The following is a 19,387-nucleotide window of genomic DNA, read 5'->3' as shown; positions in this document are numbered from 1 at the left end:
CCATTCGGCTACCATTAACCGCATGAAATAACGTTGAATTTAAACATCTTAATTTTAAATGTTCATTTACGTCAGTTAGAGAGTGATCTAATCGTTATACGATAATTTATGCATATATATATGCATATACTTATATATGCATATATATATATATATATATATATATATGACAAAAGTCTATATTTCAGGATGTTAACAAATTACAATTTATTCCTTAATTACGTTGACCTGGACAAGGAATAAATTGTAAGATGGTCAACATCTTAAAATGTGGAATATATATTTTTTATATGCTCTGTAATTTCATTATGAAGCATAAATGAAAGGTGAGATATAATTGAAAATAAACATATCTTCACAGAAAAAATATGTATATTAGCGTAACGCCTGGCGTTGCCCAGTCGTAAATACGCTTAAATATGATACTTTAATTTATTCAGTTTTCGTATTTAGCATTATAAAGCCAATTCTATATCATTATATTGTATTCTATATATAGTAGTGATTTCTAGAAATTAAAATGACTAGAATCGAAACCAGAACCTGTGACTCTCCAGCATTATCCGTTATCATCTGAGCTACGTACATATGCATGTCCAAGTTGTAAAAATTAAGGTTCTTAAGTATAGAAATGTGTATTTACGCATGTGTAGAAATAACACGTTTAGTCGACTTACACATGCCAAATTGCATTTTCTTTTTCAATTATTTGGCAGATATTTTTACCGGCTAAACACCAAATCAAATCTGTTGAGATGCATATAATTCTTTTTAAAACATTTAGGATAATACTTTCCCCTTTCAGATACGCACTAAAGATGTCACCCAAACGAAATAGAAACGAAATTGAGGAAAAAAATTAGCAAGATTAGAAGCTAATAGACTGAGAGTTGCTGCAATTCGCTCCAATGAAAACGCTTCAAATAGAGAAAGGCGCCTGGGGCTCAACAGAATACGCCAAAGAGAAAAGTGATCAAGATTAACAAGTTTCTGAGAGTATGACTTTGCCTCAGCAAATGACTGGCAAATAGGCAGCTAGACAACAACGAACGTCTGCTTTGAGGCAACAAGAAATAGAAAATTGCAATAGAAAAGGATTGCTCTACGACAAAAATGACTCTCTCACTACAACTGGCATAGGAAAAATGGATGTCAGCATTGCTCAGCTGTGAAATTTAAAGAGAGGCATCTGGTTGTTGCAGTTCTTTTGACAATGTTGTGCTTGATAGCTTTCCACTACTGCCTCAGTTGCTGCAAAATTTGCTCTCAAGCAAAGGTTCTATCTCTAAATGGTTGGTTGGTTGTTTTATGGCATATCAACTCTTTTCGGGTTATTTAATGCCGAATCCAAAGATTTTGAAGAAAAAATTTTTTAATAGAATATATTTGTTGTTTTCACGTCGGTTTCTATTTAACCCATAGTTGGGACCCTAACAGGTACTACCACTCCGGGTCAGAGTGGACCTGGGAGCAATGGTAATTAAAGGGTGGCTCCACACTCCCCAAAGCCCACAAGCTGGGCCTCACCACTGGATATAGTTTAAGGTCATATCCAGGACCCCCATTGAGGGACTCTTACTCTCTGCAGGGGGCAGTCAGCGTATTCTAATGCCCCACCGACAGGGCCGTTCTATCTCTAAAGAGTTCCTGCAAAGTCTACGCAGTTACAACTGTTTTGCAATAACTTCATTTGATCACGAAAATTCGGCGGTACATAGGTGGAATCCTTCTTTCAGAATTCGAGGCCAGGTTTGCCACGAAATTGAGAATCTGTTGCCACCAGAAGATGGAGCGGCAAAGTTTATTCAAATCAACTTCTTGAATAGTCTGGAAGAGGGACTATATAGTCGGAGACGTGACAGTAAACTTAATCATGACATCTTCTGAAGGCTGACTGAATTTTTACATGAGAACAACAGCCTAATTTGTCAACTGAAAACAGTAAAGGAGAAAACTGAAGAAAAAACTTTGAAGAATACAGTTGCCATAAGAGAAAACCGATCGGCAAGGAGAACACCCATGGCGATTCAATGCTCCAACAACAACGTATGAGATTGAAATATTAATGGAGAACGAACCGACAGCAAACCGAGATATTCTCTTGCGTTTTGAAAATAATGCAGTGAAAAGAATCTCCAAACTACACCCTCTCTACGATACTTTAATGTACCCGTTAATGTACCCCTATGGTTCTCCATCTTACGACATCAACATGAAGGCATCCAATGGGTGAAAAGTTACCCAACAGCAGTTTTATTCCTACCGTTTCATGACTCAGCCTGGAAACTATTTTCTCCGGCGCAGAAGGTTGTTTCAACAATGGCTGGTGGATGTGTAGTGCCAGATTAAAACAGAACCTTTACAGTTCCTGGAACGGGAGCAACAGACGTTGAGAGCTGACAATTATGGCAACTTGAGGGACTCAATTCTTAGAGAGGATAGGAATCCAGAACAGATTGATCAACGAGTTATCCTTCTGGCAACTTACACAAGAGGCCTTCGATATATGCTTGAGCACCAAAGTGATGTCACTGCTTATATTCAACGAGTGAGCCGAACTGATCTCTTAATTACTTTCAGGACAATCCAAAGTAGATAGAAACTACAGAAAATTTTCTTCAAGGACAAGAACCTCGGGATTGTGCAGATATTATTGCCAGAGTTTTTAGACAAAAGCTAAAAAATGTAAGAGAATGTATTAAATAAAGGAGAATTTGAAGGTTGAGGTCATTTATGTGCAGCATTGAATACCAAAAGAAAGAACTGCCGCATGCACGCATCGCCATCTGGCAGGCTCCATAGGACAAAGTTCAACCAGAACAAATGAATCTATTGACCAATGCCAGATATGTACATTGCATTTATTAGTGTATTGGAACAATGCTTATCAGCAATGTACCTTTTCGTCTGAATTCATGTCGTTTATTCATCCTTGATATATTTCTGAAAATCACGATCTTTAGGGGGAGGGGGATTATTCTGGGAAATGTTTCTGCGCTCCAACTTGATCATACAAATCAACTAGTAATCACTGATTTTAATAAAGGTTTAATTTCGTCACACATAAGAATATAATCGAAAAAGAAGTTAATTTTGGACAATTTGGACTACTGTATTCATCTTGGATGTTATTCTCCCAATATTTCGGCCAATGGAACTATCGAACTCGAGAATCTGGACGCAATTTTGAACGAATATTAAAAGTGGATATATAGACCTGCTTTTATAAACTTTATTTTTGCCGTTCACCAGGTAATGTTCTTTCATATATCTTCAACGATTTTGTAATCGGACATATTCAATTTAAGACCGGGTAAAAAGGTGATGTATTTTGTAGTGTCGTTACCAAAATATGTTCTTTTTTTGTTGTTGTTGTTGTTGTTGTTGTTGTTGTTGTTTTTTTTTTTTTTTTTTTTTTGTTTTTTGTTTTTTGGCGTAACAAATATAAAAAGATGGGGGGAAAATAAAACAAAGCCTCGTGACATTTAAAGAGAAATATATTATGTAGTGTGTAAATGCATAATACTTGGAAATATAAAAGCAAAGATAGCAATAAACAGACGGGAATCAAAATTTAAAAAAAAGGAGCAAATGAAAACCAGACCCGAAAAGTATATCAATTTAGTCAAGTTTTATTAAAAAGAAATAAAATGCTGATTGCTTTTATTTACTAAAGCAAGGATTAAAATTAACCTTAAGTATTATTTACAAAAAGATTTTTAAAATAGAACTTACCAAAAAGGGGGTCTTTAATTGAGAGACTGTTCTAGAATTAATTCTATCAACTGGAACGACAAAGTTAACATTCTTCAACTGGAATTCATTATTGAGATGAGTATTATTTATTAATTTATTGCGAACTATTATCCTTATCTTTTTTGAGACGACAACAATAAAGGAAGGCAGTAATTACCGAGGATGCAGTTAGGAGATGCAGAGTTCCTATCCCGTCGCGGTTACCACCTGACGAAGGCCAGAGGAGTAGTTAGCCGAAACGTCGTGAAACAACAACTAAAAAAAAGATGAGGATAATAGTCCGCAATAAATAAATTAATAAATTAACATTCATTGACAAGTTAACATTCATTGGAACAACCGTTTATTAAGGCGACTTACTAGATTTATTGTCCAATCGATAGAAAAATATTTGTTGTCCCTATTGAATTAATAATACATAAAACAGTCTTACTTGATAAAGTAAAACCCTGAAAAAAAGGGCCTTTAAATCTTTTTTCTTTCAGTCTTTCTTTGAGTGAAGCTCTCTCTCAATCTTCTAGAACCTTCTGCTTCTAATATTGTAGTTTATTTCTTTTAAAATAAAAATGTCTTTCCAATGAAAAGAATTTCGGGTAAAATTGTTTTCCAAAACGGTCTCTTTCTTTAAGTTCCTTTCCTGGAGAACACATGTGTCGATAATGTGCTCGTCCTATCTGACAGGCCGGCGAATTACCAATTTAATTTCTGTCTCTTACAGAAAAGTATTCCAAAAAGCAACCGGTTTCTTCCGTTATTCCTTTTGAGATTAATGGTTTCCCAGTTGATAAAACCTTGTTGCTCTGTAATTAACTGAGAATGAAATTGAAACGTCTTTCTCCAAAGGAGAAAACCTGGAACTTATGTTTAACATCAAAAACTTTTTTTTGGCGGAGAACGGTCAGCTCGTGTTCTCTCTTGTGACCAGCAAAACTCAATCTAAAGTAGACGGGTAAAAAGCTCTTCCTCACCCCCTCACTCCTATAAGGACAAGGAAGGTCACAGCGGGGATAGTTGATGATTATGAGTGGCAACGAATCTCAGCGTCCCCGCCATTGCCAGCCGCACCAGGTCAAAAAATGTAGGCATTCTACTCTAAAGGCAAAAAAGGCCGAATCCCTACGCTACATCTCGGCACCGCTTGATTAGCAGTGTCAGATGTCACCATTAAAAATGAGTGATAAAAATGTGAATTATTCGACTATTTTTCGAAGCTTGTAACTACTTGAAAAATGTAATTTAAACCCTTTGTTTTTTTTTTTTCAATAAAAGGAGCAAAGACCAAATCTTAAAATAATAAAAGGTTTAATAGCAAAATATGCAATATTTTTTAAATCGGTTTTCTTTAAAAAGGATTTCAAGAAATGCAACGAATTTTAACTTACTCTGAATATAATAAATATATATAAATTCCAAAAAATCACTTTCTTATAAAAAAAATACTAATTAATGAGTACTTCCATTCTTCATTTATAAGAATTTGTCCATATTAATTTTTTTATATTCTATGTACTTTTTAAACAAAATATTTTTAAGCAAGAATTAAAAATACCGCCATTTTAAATTCTTATATCAGATGATCACAGAGCGGGTTTGTATCCCTTTCTTCGAGTTGACCAATACGGTGGCCTAAAACCGCCATAATTAATCTCCCCTTTCTATTTCTGACATGTGTTTGCTGTCAACAAAATTTAGTCATATGGGTCGGGTCACCGTACGTGAAAAATGATCATATTCACTCATAAGTAAGTTTACTTTAAACAAACCCTTCGACAATTTTTTTTTTAATTCTCTTGACTATACGCCATTGAACAATGTTTTTAAAGGCCACACAATAATAATATTGAAATCGTTAATAATAAGAATAAAAACGTGCCAGGTGTTCAAGAATAGAAACCTCTCTCACTCCGCCTCTCTTACTCCGCCTCAACACTCCCTTTTTTTCTATTTTTCTCACTCCTTTTGCCCCTCTTCTTTTTTTATTTACCTTCCTCTCTCTTTATTTATATTTCATCATTTGTTGAAAACATTTTATTTATATGTGTGACACGTCTGAAAAGAAATGTTTTATGCAACGTCACAGTTAACTTGCTAGGAACCGAAAACCGTTGCAGAAGCCAGGTCGAAATATAAACATTCGTATTGATATTGTTTAAAAAATACATATTGATTGTGGAATGATTTACTTCAGAATTATCTCCCCTTTCTCATGCGCGAACATTTTTTTTTTTTTTTTTTTTTTTTGTGAAACATACCCTTTCCATTGTAAGGCCTTCTTCTTATTTAACATTTGTATTGTCCACAATCAAATGTTTCACAAACATATTAATATTTTCTAGAAAGTCATTCCATTCAGAAAATGCAATAAAATGCTTTTATTTGTGTAAATCGGTTACAATAGCTATCTGTAATAAATAAATAAGTGAATAAATAAATAAAAATAACTAAATAAATAATAAAAAATAAAACTATGGCCTACTTTCAGTGCAAAACTCTGACGTCATCCCGGTCCGATATTTCTTCCTTTTATAAATCGTTACACGATCACTTATTTCAATAATAAGCGAATAACGAAAGTATGTTGATTTTTTAAGTAATTGAATGCTCATGTGTCAGATTTGCTAATCCGAGTTTTAGAAGAAGGCAAGTGCATGAGGGAACAAACAGCTGCTTCTAAGGACAATACATCTGGAGACAACATCTTAAATCGATTCGATAAGCAATAAGTAAACATTCCGAATCTCGCTAAGCGTCCATGTGCCTTGTTTTTAAAACAAGGAATGAAAACACATTTAAAAAGCACACACACACACACACACACACACACACACACACACACAGAGGACGGATCCTGTCAATTGTGCCATAATAACTTTCCCATCGTCCTTTTCGAGAATTTTATTTTTTATCCTAGCAGCCATCAAGCCAAGCGGTAGGTGTGTCAGAATTTTGGGGGAAAATTTGACACACCTAACATAAAACTGCGAATAAAATATTTTTAAAAAACTCGTAATTTCTCTTTTTAAAGTGGGTTGTTTAATTTCTTCATGGACTTCCAAAATAAACTATTAAAGTTATTTAAAAAAATAATAGAAATATGATTTTTTATTTAAAAAAAAAAACAACAATGTTTACAAAGTGCATGCGCGCACTCATGCAAACATTTTTCTACGTAATGAAATCAATTGAATTTTACGAGTTAATTTTTTTCAATTTTTTCACTTTAAAAATCTATTAAAATGCTTCTATTGGTTCAATTTTTAAGATATTTTCAGATTTAATGTAAAATTTTATGCTCTTTCCAATAAACTGAATATAATATTCTAGACAAACGTTATTTTTTAATTCACCCCCACCGTTATTTTTTAATTCACCCTCACCGCATTTTGAAATGTCTATTAAAATGAAAACAATTAATTTTTTTAAGTTGAACCTCATATTTTGATAATATTGTTTAGTAAATATTGGACTCTTACATCAATTTTTTCTATTTCATCCAATGTTGTTTTATTTTAGATATTTAAAAAAAAATTCGTTCCATAAAGAAGAAATAATTATTTTAAATAGTTTTATAGAGGGGGGGTAGATCATGTAAGACATGGAGTCAGTTAATTAAGGATGATCTTAGGAAGTTGAGATTACGACCAGGCATTGCACAAAACTGAGAGGCCTGGAGGCGAGCCATCAGGCAAAACCGTCCACTAACATAGAAAGGGACGTTGAACGACGACGACGACAATGATGATGATGATGATGATGATGACGACGACAGCGATGACGATGATGACGATGATGATGATGATGATGACGGCGACGACGACAATGACGATGATGACGACGATGACGATGATGACTATGATGATGATGATGATGATGACGACGACGACGACGATGACGATGATGATGATGATGATGATGACGACGACGACAACGATGACGATGATGATGATGACGACGACGACGATGACGATGATGATGATGATGATGACGACGACGACAACGATGACGATGATGATGATGACGACGATGACGATGATGACTATGATGATGATGATGATGATGACGACGACGACGACGACGACGATGATGATGACAACGACGACGACGACGACGACGATGATGATGATGACGACGATGACGATGATGACTATGATGATGATGATGATGATGACGACGACGACGACGATAACGATGATGATGATGATGACAACGACGACGACGACGACAACGATGACGATGATGATGATGACGACGACGACAATGATGATGATGACGACGACGACGATGATGACGATGATGACGATGATGATGATGATGATGATGATCTTCACTCAAAAATATGAAACACACTTTTAGATATTTCTCCACGCACTCGAAATTTATTGGCAACAAAGATTTTCGAAAACAAAGTTTAATTCATAAGATTTATATTTTCAAATACAATTTGAGTTAGAAGTAACCGGGCAGTAAAAATGAAACATGGTTGCTTCAGTGTTAAATTGATTAACGTAGTTTCAGAAGTTATATGGGTGTTATTGGAATTGAAACTGTTTGAACTTCTCACTCATTCCAATTTCCTGATTAGTGTAACACTATTTCATATTCCGGGCAGCTCCAAGTTGCTTGTTAGCAACCACGGTGAGTCAGTGTTTGACACTAGTTCAAAAAAGTTCCATATGCCCAAAGATATGATAGGATGTTTCTTTTTCTGAAGATAACCGAAAGGTAACTTTCTCAACAATAATTTGGAGTGACAACTGCAAGTCCAAATCTTGACCAGGAAAGGATTTAAAAACAAAAGTTTGTTATTCCAAAAAGCTGGAGATCTCCGAATAAGAAAAGTGGAAAGACAGATTCGTAACTCCTCCAACCGAGAAGTTATTGAAAGAATTTGATTGGGTTATAATTCCTACATCTAACAAAACATTTTGTGTTGCTCAAATCCAGAAGAACCTCGAATTTAACTAATTATTTTTGTACGAACTACATATGAGATTATTTTGTGCAAATAATTATTTCTGTTTATAAGAAAATGATCTCAAAGTTATCATTGATTATTGATTGTCTATTGATTTTGAGAATAACATAGTTGATTCCAGATCTACCCTGAACTCGAGGCCAAGTTGCAGCTGAGAAAAGCAGGTATTGCTATCCGTCCGTCTGGAGTTGTGCGTGTTTTGTATGTTCAAAGCATCAGAGCAGTAGTTTCCAGTAACCAGTTAGTGTCTGGTTACATTTGGAAGAGTCCATCACTAGATGAAGGTAAAAGTGTGACCACTGGGACAGGGTTGGTGCACATTGTACCTGCTCATGCACAGGATCTGCCCACTTAACCATTTCTGGTTCTGTGATGAAGGCTCGTGTGTGATCCACCCGGCTTGCTTACATTAAGTCATAAATAGATTCAGTGTGAAAGATTTTCGGTGATACCGGTTGAATTCAGACAAATCGATGTCCACCCATCGGAACGATGACGACCATCTAATCATCGGGGAGGGGGGCATGTGCTGAACTGTGAAGCAAGAGTTGTGCAATCTCTAACCCTAACTACTCTCATGAATCAGTACAGCTTGATTCCAAGTCATTAACGACTGGAAACAATGGCAAGATAAGCAGGGAACTTATACAGCACTTGACATTGTCAAATGGCTTCTCATTTTAGTACTGTCCAGGCTCAATGATGCTTAACTTCAATGATCTAACAAGAACCAGTGTGTAACATGATTATGCTGTAGACATAATTCAGACAGATAATAAGATAATGAATTAACAAGTACACTTTTTTGGAGTCTGTCTGGTGAATAATTTTGGTTTGTGAATACTACGTGTGTGTGTGTGTGTGTGTGTGTGTGTGTGTGTGTGTGTGTGTGTGGTTACCCTTTGGCATATCAGAGAGAGAGACTAACAGGTGTTACACCATGTCCAGGGGTGACCCGGAAATGTACAGGCAGCGGCATTCATCTCACTGAGCTATTACACATATCCACAAGCTCACATATATGTACAAACACGTACACACATATAACTTTAATATACATTTAATATTATCCATTGCATTGTCAAAGTAAAGGAAAAACACGTCCTACTCACATAAGAATTTCTCTCAACTAAAAAGTGACACAATCCACAGTTGAAAATGTGGGAGTATCTCAGGGGTCGATCCTTGGACCCCTATTACTCCTGATATTCATTAACGACCTCCCTGCGTCCATTGCGTCCGAGATGGGTATATTTGCTGATGATACATTGCTCTATAACATGTATTAGGGAAGAACGGATGTACACAAATCTAAGTCAATGACAAAATCGTTAGGAAATGAGCTCCAGACCATAGTTGAATTGGGCCGTAAATGGATGGTAACATTTAATGCTAGTAAAACTAAGCTGCTCTCTTTTAACAATTACAAGAAGCTTCTTCAACCACCGATATCCATGACAAATAATATTCTACCTGAGAATTCTTTCTTCAAACTCCTCAGCTTAGCATTCACAGGCAATATGAACTGGAACAAATACATTGAAGACATTGCAAAGGCTGCTGCAAAGAAGGTGGGTGCCCTCTATTGTGCTAGAAGACTACTCACACCTAAGAGTATCCTGTACCATTCGCCGATGCATGGAATATGATGCATCTACCATTAGCCTCTCCCTCTTGGATAGGATCCAAAAAAGAGTCTTCAATCTAATAAGTTCCATCTTGTCAACTAAGCTCAAACACTTGTTCCATTTCTGCAATGTTGCATCTCTGTGCCTGTTTTACAAATATTTTAATGGCATGTACTCTGATGAACTCGTTGCACTTGTGCCCTTTCGACATACATATCCCGACAAACCCGCTTAGCAACAAAATCACACCCCTTCACTGTTGAGATCCCTAAATGTCAAAAAGTTTTCTACTCTAATAGTTTCTTCCCTTGAGCAGCCAGACTTTGCAATTCCCTTCATGCAACCTGCTTCCTTGACTGTACTGAATTGAAGAAATTTAAATGTAATATAAACAAACATCTTGTTTATCTTTCCTAGGCATGGTCCTTAATAGTAGCCCCTTACGTCCAAGTGGCGATATGCCTTGTTAGGGGGTGAATATGAGTAAAAAAAAAATAATGATGAATAACGAAGATGTTGTTCGAATGCCCTACATTTATTGTTTATATTCTGTTTCCTCTTATCCCTAATTAAATCTATTTCCCACACTCAGTCTCATGTTCCAAGGCATAGCTTACAGTGAAATAAAAAATAAAACTCTGTTGTTCTTGTATCTATGTTTTGGCGTTTTTCACCCTGGCATTTCCAAAGTAACGAAAAAAGCAGGTTCCAATCAGATAAGAAATATACACAACTGAAACGGAGACATAATCCAACCTTCAACTGCTTCAAAAATATTATGTTGTTGTTGCTTTTTGGTTTATTTTTTAATTGTTTTGATTTGTTCATTACAGCATAACCGTTGAAGCTCAGAGGGTGATATATATGTGTAATACAAGCATGTATCATTGCCTTCATGTACAGATATCTCTTCAAATGTCATGTGGCAACATAAACAGAGTTGGAGTCTCAAATCCGTACACGGTGGGGGCGTAAACCTTATCTTAAAATCGTTGTTAGTTTTGTTGGACAGAAACTAACTTGTATGGAGCTTTTTGCAACTGAGCAGCTCTTTAGGGATAACGCTGCTCAACCAATGCTCAACCAATGCTCAACCAATGCTCAACCTATGCTCAACCAAGGGTCTAGAAATGGTGATCTAAACAAAATATCTTGACGAGTTGGGTGTGATTATCAAACCTGGGATGCCTTAGGGAGATATGGACTTGGTAAAGCTAATGATAATGGCATTCTTCTATTCCAGCTTTGCACAGAGTTTGGACTTGTTTTTGTCTATTGCTGATTGAAGTGACATGGCTAAGTGGTTAACGACATGGATTGATAACCTGGGTGTGTTAGGTTCGAATCCATTCCAGAGAAACACTTGCACTTAGAATGTTTTCAAGCTTCACATTGTCCTACCTGTAAGTACCAGTTGTATTTCTTGAAAGATATCTGGAAACCCAATACCTACAGTAGAATCATCTGGCCATCATGGCGTCTCATTCGATGAAATAAACTAACCCCCTCACAAATGGGGAGAAGGTAAAGCCTGGGAAGGTTGGCCTATTAGAACTGCACAGGACCATACCTCGAGTTACTCATATTCTAGATGATGTCTTTTGGTTGCCCTACATTTATTGTTTAGATTCTGTTTCCTCTTATCCCTACTTTAATCTATTTCCCACACTCAGTCTCATGAGTTTGGTGTTGTTCTTACTTCTTTCCCTTTATCTCTTCTTTGGTCTGTGTAGAACACACTTTCCAAGGTATAGCTTACAATGAAATAGTTCCTTGAAGAATCTGTTATCCTCCATGCGAACAATGTGTCCTTCACGACGAATTTGATAAAATGTTACTAGAGATGTAATACTCATTATTTTGTTGTGGCAATGGCCTCACTCTCAATAGTTTTGATCTGTCATTTTTGGTTGAATATACTTCTTAAACATTTCTGTTGAAAACGCCCAAATACGTTGATATGTTTTCAGGGTTGTAAAGATGAGAAGTCAGAACATACAGCCGATGCACATAAACCTGGGTTTAATCGGTGCTCGAATACACTTTTCTAGTCTTCTAAACATTATAGTTGTTCTACAGATGCATCAATCTATCATAGCATCTAAGGAACCATCTTTGGAAAAATTAATATCCAAGTAAAGAAACAATTCCAATCTAATTCTGTGAACCAAGATGTTAAACTCTTTTTTTTTTTTCTTTTTTTTTAATTTACTTCAGTTCTCATAACTCAAGAGACCCCTTTCTGGGGCGAACACTTGATATGAGGTACATAGATATTTGAGTGTTCTGTTATAATTCTCATTTTATCTCTAAAACGTAGAGGTAATAAAGGAGCAAACATTAATACAACCAGTTAACTATGTTATAGTATGCCGTTTTGGTGGGTAAGATAAAAAAACATCTTACGAGAGCCTAGGACAAGAATTCATCTAGTCTGGTGGAGTGTCCATCTTAATGCTATTACTAGAGGCAACATCACTTGGAGGATATGCACCATTCTTTGTTATAATCCGGTGTGGGTTAATCATACCGAAGATATCTTATTTGGGCTTTGAATATTAAGTTATTTTGAATATTTTGAATACTTTGAATATTTTGAATATTCAAACATGGTTTACTTGTATGTGGAATTATCATCATACCAGTTTGTCCTAACAAATTCATGTACAGAAACATCTTAAATCCTCGAGAATAGTGTCTTTTTTTTTTTTTGTTTGTTATTTTTTAACAAAGGAGTCAACACTTATCAAGACTCGTTTGGGTTCTTTTCATCTAATAGCCATTCAAGTTCTCTCCATTAAGCTCAAGCACTGGAGTAGAGCTAAACATTGCTTTAGTCTTTAAGAGACTAACTGCAACATGACCAAACACTGTATTTTATTCTAAGAAGGAGTCCATGATTTGCTGCATGTCAACTACTGTGTGTCCTCTGCTTACTTTTACTCACACAATATGAAATTTTTTTCGGATACACAAAAAAATTTCCCCACACCAACTTAGATTATGTACTATGTGACATATGCATTCCACGCACATCACGAAGCTCTTGCTTCGAAGTGATGATAAAGTCAATCACATGGCCACGCTCGGACATTAGGTGCTACCAAGTTTTCTATATATTTGAGAACTTTCATGTAAAACACAATCTCTACCAAGTGTTGAAATCACCAAGAAGCAACAACTTGTCGGCAAATATATCTATTTATTTATTTATTGAAATAAAAAGATATAATGAAACCTCAATGAGTAAAGTTTTGTACCTGACCTTGTAGCACTCTCTGACCAGGTCAGATATTTTAAGGATGGGTTATAGACGATCAGTTTGTTTTTATTTACAAAAAAGTACACCATATTTTGAAACACTAACAAAAGCGCAGAAACACTGATCATTGTTAAACAAGGCTGTTTAGGAATTAAAGGAGTGGCGTGCTTAAGAATAACATGTGTTATAATGTGAATAGTCGACAATCCAGCAATTATCAAACGTCTTGTAACTGGGGATTGTGCAGGCCATTTATTTTACTTATAATTAGTGTTAATCTAGTTTATTTATGTTTTCATGTTTATCTTATTTTAATCAATAATCTTGTTAAACAGGTAATAAAAGTGAAAACTTACATATGTGTAACAAATATATATATATATATATATATATATATATATATATATATATATACACACACACACACACACACAGTGATTGTATTGCTGTTAATCGAATGTTTATAAAATAATACTCGATAACAAGTAGAACTAAATTGTAGTATAAATTTCTTTATTCAAACATTATTGGCAAGTGAATTGGGTTTCAAATCCCAAGTTTGGTTATGTTCTACTAATGAGCCAAAATGAGGGCGAAACTCGAGTCTTGAACTTCCACTTTGCAGCTTTCATGGCTTGTGTGAGCTGCAAACGTTCTTTGATTGTGGAAATAATTATATATCTATTATAATCAAGTAATATTCCTGTCTGTCTGTTTGTTTGTTTGTTTGTTCACAATTTAATTCATATGTATAAAAGGTACATTGTTTTACAACTTGATTTTCATACTGAAAACAGACTTATCACTTTTATTCAACGAATACCCTCATTTACATTAAAGAAAAACTATTTCATTAATTAGCTCAATGTTATTGTCTGTTGTCATAGAATCGTTTTAATTGCTCTATTTAAAAATATTATTTCAAATTAATTTATTTTTAATTTGATTTATATTTAATTCAATTTATTTTCAATTATTAACAGGTGAAAATAGTTTCGTCTAAAATCAGAAGTAAGCTCATTCAGTTAAGCTATGAGAGTTACTTCACGTTTGATTTTCATAGACCAAAATGGGTGTTTTATTTTTCCTTAAATCCAACATGTGATCACTTTTCGTAACAAGTTAGGATATTCAGTGTATCTTCAGTAGTATGTGTTTAATCTGCTTGGAAATGCTTCGACCAGGCAATGCCAGGCATATACAGTTAGTATATATATATATATATATAATTATATATGTGCAATCTATAAATATATTATTACTAAAGCTGAGTTAATCGACTTTTGTTATTCTAAGGCTTTTTAATCACACAAAATACATGTTTCAATATTCCTTGGTTTTCACTGTAAAACTCTTCTCTCTCTCTCTCTCTGTCTCACTGTCTTTCTCTCTCTCTCTCTCTCTCTCTTCCTCACCCTCTCGCAAGAGTTGAATGCAATAAAGAAAAGAAAGAATAAAGCGATTAATATAGCCCATTATAAACAAAAAGCGAATAAGCCGCAGTAGTAAAAAAAGTAGGTTTAAAAATGGAGTAACAAAAGCAAATTTTTATGTTTTTTTTTTTTTTATCGAGTTTTCTTTCAATGGTGGTTATGTTTTCGCCCGTCATTTATCTCATTTTGGAATCGACTTTGTTCCACTTGCTCTCATGAATATCATATACATTTGTGGGGTGACTCCCCAACAGGTGGAGATGACAGTGTGGATGAGGTACAACAAAGCAGTGCAGAGAACCCCACTGGCATTTCAGGCCCTGGGTGTGCTAGGGAGGAGAGGGGGTAAAGTCAAGGAATGGGGTGGTGTGCCATTTGGTTACTTTATAGGAATCTTAGTCTAGGAAGCAGATTGGTGAAAATTCACAATATTATTCTATACAGTGGTTTTACATAATCGCAGAAGTGCAGTGATCGTTTATTGACAGGCAGAGGAAGACACAGAGTAGGTTTGCTAGAACATCAAGTTTTATAAGGGAGGTATTGCATGTTGTGCATGACTTGTTAAGGAATTTCATAAAGTGTCTGTTGAGCAGGCATATGGACTGGGGTTGTATGCATTGGCATATTAATGTAGGTGATAACTAGGGCTATAACAAGAGAATATTCTTCTCATTGTTTGGACTCTCAAGTATATATCCGACACAGTTAATTAATCAAGAACCGCATCACTTTATATAAAAACATATAAGATATTAACTGATATATACTCGAGAGTCAAAATAATGGAAAGAATATGCTGTTGTCATAGCCTTAGCGATAACTATGGAAGATTGAATGGAGAAGGTATGAATAATGGCATGGGTATTCCGCATTTTTTTTTTTTTTTTTACAGTGATCACCACTTATCAAGGCCCGGAAGCCACTCAGGGATAAGGGTTATTGCAAGTACATTACGTTAGTGTGGAGATTTGATGAAGTGTTTACTTAAGGGGGCGGTTCATTAGGAATTTGTTAACGTTGGACTTGAACACATCCAAGTTGTAGTCCGGTGGGAAGCAGGCAGACGGAACAGAGTTCCACAGGCATGCAGTTCTAAGAAAGAAGCTTTGTTCATCGAATCCACGTTTTGATTTAGGCACAGATAAAGAGTGGGGGAAATTTTTCACAGTGGATTCGGCTAGACGGGTGTTTTTCGTGAAAGATTGGCGAGGGGGGACCAGAGATTGGAGTTTAGACGAGAACCTGCCATGGAAATAACGATAAAACAAGGATAGGCTCGCAACGTCTCTGTGGGAGAGAGGTTGCAGGGTAGAGAAAAGGGCATCCCCCACTAAGCCACGAAGTCTATTTTGTACTCTGTCAAGGCAGGATAGGCTGTTTTTTGCAGCTCCTGCCCAGATATGGCAACAGTATTCCATCCTTGGACGTACTTGGCTTTTATATAGATAGAGAATTGCATCAGTAGTGAGATATCTTCTTTTACATCATAATGATTGACTTGGGGGATTTATCAGAAAACGATACATTGTTGCGAGATGCTGGAAAATGAAACATTAGATAGGATGTAGCAAAACTGCTGATGGGGAATGTTTCGTCCACTTTGCATGACGTATTCAATTGATTCTACGACCCAAGGGCAGAGAATTACTGAGAACAATGTGTTTAGAAATAGAAAGTAGAAAAGGATGTGTGAGGTAGTATCCAAAAAGTGGATAAATGCATAGCAGTCGGGGGAAAAATTTTAATGGTTGAAGATTGTGTTATTGCTTAGAAATAAAGTTGGCTCCATTTGTGATTATGGAAGCTAGAGTAAGGAATCTTAATGTTTCCATATTTTGATTTTCTGATCAAGAATGGTCCACAATACATGTGGTGGGAAACATCAAACCAAGAGAAACGAAATCCCTTCATTAAAAAAAAAGGAATAATCAAAACGAAAAAGAAAATAGACCTATGTATGTTATATCAGGTTGACAAGAAAGTTCTTGCAGTTTTTAACTTTTAAATTCAAATAAACATATCTTGGCTCAAATAAAAATTTATTGATCAAAATAAAACCATCAGAATTGACACACTTTTGCCAACACAAAACAAGTGTATTTATGCCAGTAAAGTAAAAATCTTACATTCTGGTGGCGATGAAGTCATTGAAGGCATGTTTGATATCACTTGGGTTTTTGAAGTGCAGAAAGTTGCAGAGATGGTTGAAAAAATGGTAGTCATTAGGTGAGAGGTCTGGAGAGTATGGTGGATGAAGCAAAGTTTTGTAGCCCAATTTATTTAACTTCTGCAGGTTTAGCAATGGGCATTGTTGTGGAGGAGAACTGAGCCTTTTCTGTTGACTAATGCCGAGTGTTGTCGAAGTTTTTGATGCAGGTCATCCATTTGTTGACAGTACTTATCCACCATGATGGTTTTGCCTGCATGCAAAAAATTGTAATAGACGACCAACAAACAGTCAGCATGTCTTTTTGTACAACTCTGGCTTTGGGAAGTGTCATGGAGCTTCATTGACGTCAAACCACTGAACTGAGCATCGCCGGTTGTCGTCACAATCCAGTCAAGAAACGAATCATTTTTGTTGCGTAAAAGAAGAGATGACACTTCATAATGGCGTATCTTTTGGTTGTCGTTCAATTCGTGAGCCATCCATTTATCAAGTTTTTTGTTTTTTTCAATCTTTCTCAAGTGGTTGGAAATCGTTGTATACGTTACGTCTAATTCAGAAGCAAGTTCACAAACAGTTATGTGTGGATTAGCTTCGACTAAGACTCTTAATTGATCATTGTCAACATCCGATGGCCGACTACTATGCTTATTATCTGCAAAACTTATTGCCGCCACAAAATTTCTTACACCTATATCATTCAGTAGTGATTCCTGGGTCAAACGCTTCGTTGATATCGCAAGCTGTTTCAGTAGCTTTTTAGCCTAGCTTGAATTGAAATAAGAAAATTGTGCAAATTTGCTTTTTTTCCATCTTGTATTCAACATTCTGAAAAGAAGACATAATTGTTTTAAAATGATTGTAATTTAAACGATTAGATAGAGTGAAAGACCCTCTTTAAAATGATATATAAAGTAAAGGTATTATAACGAAAACTTATTTGAAAATACATCATTTCAAATCAAAATTTAAAATTCTGCAAGAGCCCTCTTCTCAATCTAGTATATTGCAAAGAATGGGTCTGATTGTCTCAACTAATATTGTTATTTTTCTGTTGTTAAAATCTAGAAGATGCAGAGATGTATTTTTATATAAAAAAATGTTATGTTTTGTTATGAAGACACTATTCTGTGTTTGTGTAAAATTGTGTAAGGATGTTTTTTATTGTTTGTCAAAAAAAATGGTGGAATGCCTGACCTACCATTAATCCCACTATACTTTTTGTGTACCCAATACTTAGAAGTACCACAGAAAATTTTAATTACATCTGACTCCTTTTCCACAAACTGAATAGGGGAATTTTCACCCTTTTTAGGAGCTTTATAACATTGCAACCACTAGTTTTGGTAACAATTGCTCTCAGATTTTACGGTTGTTAAAGTTTTTTAAGCTTAAATAGGTCTTTCACTATTTCACAGTATTCATCAGCAAACAGCATTTTTTTTGTACAAACCATGTGAAACTCCCTTGAAAATGCATCTGATGAAAAGCAACGGACTCAGTACAGGACTATGGTGTACTTTTACTTTAACATTAAAGCTGTCGCTAAATGTATTGTCAATTCCAACACAATTTAAACAATATTGTACCTGGCTTGACCAATCATCGCCAACCAGTTATAGGCTTTGCAGAAACTACAACCTCTTGATACTCTGTCAAAAGCTTTCTCTAGATCTTTATGCATGCAGGTCATTCTTATTAAGGCACCTCATCTTTGACTCAGATCTGTTCTTCACAAACTTACCCCAGTCTGATATCCTCGAAACCATGACAGCTAGCTAACAAGATTGACCTCTAACTTTTCATTACAGGTGCAAACTCAGACAGCGTTCTCTAAAAACTATTTTTTAATAAGTGCAATTTTCAACTCAAAAATACAATCCGTAAGTTTCCAAATTTATACAAGTATATGAATATGTTAAAATTCTCCACAGGATCCTGTCACCTCGTTATATTTGTATTTAAATCTATGTTCTAGAAGAAGACAGCATTCTTGATAAAAAGAATTAGATTTCCGTTTGCACAGAGGGATATCTGTGACAGTGTCAGCATTTCTATAACTGGTTTAATGTACATTCAATCATTATATTATATTCATTTAACGTCTGGCACACGTTGGATGGAACCTCATCCCCAGAAACTGACATTCAAACTTATCTCTGA

This window comes from Euprymna scolopes, chromosome 6 (assembly GCF_053919585.1).
Source record: "Euprymna scolopes isolate OS-2025 chromosome 6, ASM5391958v1, whole genome shotgun sequence".
NCBI classification, from domain to species: domain Eukaryota; kingdom Metazoa; phylum Mollusca; class Cephalopoda; order Sepiida; family Sepiolidae; genus Euprymna; species Euprymna scolopes.
This window is presented reverse-complemented; position numbering follows the sequence as displayed.